This window comes from Crocodylus porosus, unplaced genomic scaffold (genome assembly GCF_001723895.1).
Source record: "Crocodylus porosus isolate Cpor-Errol unplaced genomic scaffold, CroPor_comp1, whole genome shotgun sequence".
NCBI lineage: Eukaryota > Metazoa > Chordata > Crocodylia > Crocodylidae > Crocodylus > Crocodylus porosus.
The window spans coordinates 119,098,618-119,105,113 of record NW_017728931.1 but is presented as its reverse complement, the minus strand read 5'-3'; the positions used below and the strand labels follow the sequence as shown (position 1 = coordinate 119,105,113).

The following is a 6,496-nucleotide window of genomic DNA, read 5'->3' as shown; positions in this document are numbered from 1 at the left end:
GCCCTCCTGAAATCTAGGGCTGCTGCCTTGCTGCAGGCCTTTGCCACCTTACGCTGGATGGTGAATTCCAGCAGGCGATGATCACTGTCGCCCAGGTGGCCAAGCACCTGCAGCCCCCTCACCAGGTCATCTCCCGTAGACAGCACCAGGTCCAACAAGGCGTCTCCCCTGGTGGGGCTGTGCGCCTCCTGAGTTAGATGGAGGTCCTGTATTCTGGCTAAGAACCTACATAAGTGGTCAGTTCTGGCTGACTGCTCTTCCCAGCAGATGTCCAGTAAGTTCAGGTCCCCCATGACTACCACATCCTTAGATTTCACTGCCTCTGTGACCTGACCTAAGAATTCCTGGTCGAGCTTTTCCCCTTGGTTGGGAGGTCTATATTAGACCCCCACTGTTAAGTCTCTTTCCCCTCGACTGTTTTGTATTCTAACCCAAAGCACTTCAGAGAGCCCTTCCTCTGATTCTTTGTTAATTGATGAGGATGGGTATTCTTCCTTAATGTAGAGTGCCACGCCCCCACCTTTCCTTCCTTTCCTGTCCCTCCTGTACAGCCTGTAGCCCTGGACATTCACTGCCCGGTCCTGTGTTGAGTCCCACTACGTTTCAGTGATCCCCACTATGTCTGGGTTGGTGTCAGCTAGCAGGAGGGTGAGTTCCTCCTGCTTGTTTCCCATATTATGAGCATTTGTGTAGAGGCATTTGAGGCCTCCTGTGGATGTGTGTACTGGCCCCCTAATCACAGCATTGCCCTGGCCCCTGTCGCTTACCTGTGTATATGTTTCGCTCGTCGGTCTAGGCTGGGCTGTGCTTGTGGGTGTGGCTTGGTCTGGCAGCCCGATGATTCCTCCACCTTTGTCTTCTCCTTCCCCCAAAGAGCCTAGTTTAAAGTCCACCGGAGGAGGTCCGCCAACCTAGAAGAAAACACACGCTTAGCTTTAGGGGAAAGATGGAGCCCATCCCATCTGAGCATGTCTCTTGTCGTGATGTGCCCGTCATGGTTGAGGAAGCCAACCATGTTGCCCAAGCGTGGTGCTTTTCTCTCAGGGTGTGCTCCCCTAGCCTTTCCCCTCCACAGGGTTACCCACAAGGCAGTGGGGCCTGAGGCTTTCCAGCACCCCATACTCACCTTTCACTAGGGGGGCACAGGTGTGGCATTTCCTGGAGACTGCCCCACCACAGGCAGCCCCACAGCACCACCCAACCCTAGCAGGGTACAGTTTTAGGTCATGATCCAGGACCATCACAGGCGTACATGCCCTGGTCTTTCTCCACTCCCTCTGGTCTCCTTGATGTTCTTCCTGGCCTGCTCACTCCTGGGTACTTTGTTCCAGCCTTCCCCTTATAACCTGACCCTCAGTCGCTGGCCCCATCTCTCTCTGGCCCCGTATAAGATATCTCCCATCAGGTGGCTGAGCTTCATCCTCAGTCATTCCCGACTGCCTGCTGACTGACCACCTTACTCTCTCGCCAGTGATCTCTCCCTTGAGAGACCTTCACTCACTTGAGCCTGGCCCCACCCTCTAGCCAGTCAGGGTGCCAGAGCTCTCTACCACCCAGGTCTGCCCCTCACAGTGGGCATGCTTGCCCTTTGACCACTTGTACTCTGGACCCAGCTTGGACCAGTTGAGAGCCCTGGGTCAAACTACAAACACCTGACTCTTTCCCTCAATAGGGGTCCACCCTTGGGCCCATTAATCGGAAGGTTGTAGCCTTTTCTGTCCAATATGGTCCTTGGCACTCTTTCTCTTGACACCTTACTAATCATCTTCTGCTGGTTGACTGTAGTTCTGAAATGAGCTGCATCTCTGACCCATTTCTGGTCTGGGTCACCTTAAATATGCCTCTGGCTTTCAGCTATTACCTTTTCCAGGGCAGAGTCTTGTAATTCTCTCCTTCCAGACAGGGGATTCAGGCTGCAACGAATCCTGCTACAATTTGCTATAATCATCCTGGCAAGTCAGTCTTTCGATCAGCACCTGCAGTTCTGCTTTCTTGAAGGGACAGTGTGTTGTTAGTACGAGACAGTAACCATCTGACTTTCACAAAATATGATACTGTTTATTTTTGGATAACACCTTACATAGAAAACCTGTAAAACAGTAAGTGGACCATACACATGCTAAGCTTATCAGGTGTTACCCATCAGACAGATGCATCAGTTCCTTGCTCCAGTGTGCGTGATAGGGTGTCGCATGAGAGTGTCCTTCTTTTGTCAAGCTGGCCACATTATGCAGTTGCCAGTTTTCTATTTGGTAACTTTTTCTCATCAAGCTTAAACCAGAATGTGCAGTTTCCCATGAGGTAGTGGGGAAAAGGTTTCTTCAAACTTGTTTAACTTCTTAGGGATTTGCATTGATAATCCTCCAGTGATTTTAGTTTTTTCAGGAAAGTCTTGTAATTCTTCCCTAACTCTATCAGGGAACCCACTGATGTCAGAGCATCAACAATAATTAAAGCATGCCTTTAGGGCTATAGTTGTCATTCCTTTCTAGCCTCTTTTCTATAGGTGATATGCTTACACTTTCTACAGAGAAAACTAAACAGTCATAGGTATGATTTTTTTTTTTTTCTTTTCTGTCTTTGATACCAGATTGTAGTTGTATGCATTGAAAATTTCATACCCTGTGCTTCCTCCCTTGTAAACTGTTTGTGGGTGCAAGCTGATTCCATTCCATTTTGGTAATTGATCTGCCTGAAATATTTAGATGTTCTTGGATAGTTTTGTGCGTGAGTTTAGCATAGGTTATTTTAAACACAGATCAATTATTTATGTCTCCAGAAGGGTTCTAGAAACCTTAGCTGGCCCTAAAAAACCCATGAGCTACATAGAGTAGAACTGACTGAGGCTACTGCTCTTTGAATATGAAGTGTTAAATACAGTGTTATTTATTTCCTCTATCTTTTTTTTTTTAAATGGTATCACATTCTTTTATGGTAGGGCAGAGGTAGGTATCTGTGAGAGAACTAATACCCGTACAAGACTTTTTTATTTATAACATTTTTGGTTGTTCTGTAAGGTGCTTTGTCTGTTTTATTTAATCGGTTCTAACAAAATGCTACTAAGGAGCATACACCACCTTAGTTTATAGTTGTAGGTTGTAGTCTGTTGATCATGGATTGGCCTTATCAGCCATCTTTGGACCCACAGATAAGACAATCATCCTTAGTTTCAAGGGATTGCTGAAGAAGTTGTAGTGTGTGGCCTATTACATTCAGCGTCTAACACTGCTCTTGGTGAAATCAATGGGGGTTTCAGCGGGAGTATCTTTGATACGACCTGTAGGAAGGAGCTACTGAATATCCTGCAAAAAAGGAGCAAAAGGATTATAGCACCATTACTTCTCTTACCTAGAGAACTTACCTCCTACTGCACCCAAAAAGCTATCTTCAGAGGCTGTGAAATATTTGTTTTTTTCAGAACTTGAACCCAGTAGCCCAGGCTAAAAGGAAAAATGTCATGGTTTTCTGAACATAGGCATTGAGACATCAGTAATGATTGGCTAAACTGAGGATAATGTTTCAGGACAAAACATTTGGTTATCTGAATTCAGATTAAAGAAATAATGGAAACAGTATTAAAAGGGGGCCTTTATATAGTATGCTGTCAACAGAATGACTTGGGCAGAAGCCAGCTGTTGCTATGCCCAGTAAGTGTGTGCTTCTCTCTACTTAGCATCTAGCTATCATACACCTCCTATTATGGTAGCAACTGAGCACTTCACTGCTTTGATGCACCTTACAACACCCCAGTGATGGGGAAAGTACTGTTATCCCCATACGACTAATGGGGAAATGAGGCCATGAGAAGTTACGTGACATGCCCGAGGTCAGACAGGAATTGTGTGGCAGAGTAGGGAATGGTACTCAGGGCTCTCAAGTCCCCTCAGGCCAATACCCTAAACATGGAACCATGCCTTCTCCTATGCTGTGAGTTACTGGCATATGCAGCTCTGCCATAATGGCTGTGTTCTGGGTAGATCTTACAATCTACATATGGTGAAGGGCACTCAGTGACAGCAGAGTATGGGAAGCCACAAGGAAAAGCCAGTTGCTACAGGAAGTGATGCTGGTGAGTCAGTAAGTACTTGGTATGTTGAGATATGAAGGTGCTGAGTGCACTATCATTCAAAAGTCAATTAAAAGTGAGATGCTAAGAGGCTGTGGCTATTAAAGGTTCCATGTTGTTATTCACTAGAGGAGTGCCCCAACCAAATTACTGTTGGGGTAATGTATTTCACCCATCTCAGCCCTTCCTGTAGTTTCAATTAATTATGCCTAGGCTGTCCAACTTCTAAGCAGTCGGTGGCCGCATGCTCCACAGTGCACAAAAATGGGGGCTGCGTGCCCCATAGGCTGCGGACTGTATGGATGTTCCCCACCTTGCTGCACTGGAATCCTCCGTCCTTGCACTCAGTGCAAACTATACACCTGCACAGGGTGAGCACAGAAGACAGAAGCTGGAGGATAGACAGGTAACCTGGAGAGTTGGTGTTACAGTCAGAGCAATAGGGGGAGCAGCAGCCAAGTGGGAGCTTGGCGAGGGGGGGTAGAGGGACCCAGCATAACCCCTTGTGGGCCTTATGCAGTGCACAGGCTGCCAGGTGGACAGACTTGAATTATGCTATTGTTATTCAGTAAGCAGTAGTGTACTGTTGGGGTGCCACGGACTTCAGGGGTGGGTGAAGTGATTCTTATGTGAGCAGTGAAAACACATCCCTGGGATTTTTTGCTGGAGGGTGCTATGCAAATATATTAGATTGTTGCTTTGGAAATTACATCATATTTTATGTTTATAATATTCAGATTAATGAAGAGTTTTCTGCCTTTTTCAGTAGCATTCACTCCACAGTACAGTGCAGTGCCATGCTCAACCCACAGTAGGCAGCAAAACTATAATATTAAAAATAGCAAAGAGGATCACCAGCTCTACATTTGATTTGTGGTCATGGTGATGTTCCATCTGGGTCTCTGCCCACAGCAGGAAAATGATCAAATGGTTGTCAGCAACTCATATTTTCTGCTGTTTCCACTCTCAAACAGAGGGCATTTTAATTGCAAGTATAGATAGGAAAACACCACTGTCAGCAGCATCTCGGACTGTGCCATTGAGATGCAGTAGAGTGATACTAATGAATGTTAATATATACAGCTGCTTTAGCCTTGTACTTCTATAGCTGTCAGTGTCACACATTCCTTCCTGTAGTGTGTACTGATGGGTCTCAAAACAATGTGCTGAAGAAAGCCAAAAAGGCAGGCAGTCTCTGCCAGGCTAACTTTAAATCTCTCTCTAAACTCTCCCTTAGAAGGGAGGGGCTGGGGAGCTCTGGAGTTTCTGCCCCACAGATCCTTAATCTGCAGAGAAGGAACTTCACCCACTGTAAAACTATTCTTGATAATAATCCACAGAGGCGAGAGTTCCTTGTGTGGATCACTGGCCACATCTCGCTGCTGGCTCCTCTTGCCCCTGTCTTCACACACAGGAGACGCCCTGCTGTTGGCAGTTGATCATTGGCATCTGCAGAGGACCGTAGGGAGTTTACAAAGCTCCCAGAATGGAAATTATGAACTGTCTTCTGGGAGCGAAATAGCCCTCTGACCATGCCTCCACTGCCCCATAATCCAGGCAGCAGAGATGGTTATAAGACTTCCTCTGAGAAGCTGTTCTACAGCCCTGGTTTAGAGGGAATGTGAGGGATATGCCTGGCAGAGGCAAGGGTAATTTAGGATGAAACATGGCACAGCAGAGATTCTGGGCAGCATCAGGACCCATGGCCATCTGGGGAGTCAGTTGTAGATTAGATAAACCTCTTGTGCTGTCTGAGTTATGCTTAGGGTTTATTCAGTCTCCCATCTCTTTAGAGTAGCCAAGGACCTGGAGAGTGCAAAGGTACCTCCTTCACCTCGCAGGTCCTCTGGCTTGAGGGGTCCAGGCTGCAGCCCCATCTGTCTCACCAAGTTATTCTGGTCATTCCCTGTTGATGCATGTATGTTGAACTGAAATTTTAAAATGTGAATAGACACAAAATGGATATGCAGTACTTAATACAGTGCAAAATTGCAGATTTCTGAACTCACATAAAATACAGGCCAGGGGATAGATGTTTATTCTGCCTTTGTTTTAGTGTTAATGATATCCATGTTGCTCCACTGTAATCGGTTTCTGTGTAAACAAGTCATTGTCCCTAGAGTAAGTTTAGAAAAACATTCATTCACAGCATGTTACAGATAAACACTGTGTTGCTAAAACTATAATTAAGGCATTATCCACTGCTCATAGAACATCAGCAAGATGCACAAAATAGCAGGGGGGAGACATAGTAGGGATCACAGAAACGTGGTGGGACTCATCTCATGACTGGGCGGTGAGTGTCAAGGGCTATAGGCTATACAGGAGGGACAGGATAGGAAGGAAAGGTGGAGGAGTAGCACTCTACATCAAGGAGGAATATACTTCCTCGTTAATTAGCGAGGGGGTAGAGGGGGGGCACTCTGAGGT

At 46.3% G+C, this 6,496-nt stretch overlaps 1 protein-coding gene across 1 annotated transcript in view; it reads left to right on the top strand.

Annotated features, from left to right (window-relative positions):
- Positions 1-6,496, top strand: part of ABCD2 (ATP binding cassette subfamily D member 2) — a gene marked incomplete at its 5' end in the record, with an annotated part of 76,672 nt that overhangs the window by 47,224 nt on the left and 22,952 nt on the right. The window lies entirely within an intron of this gene.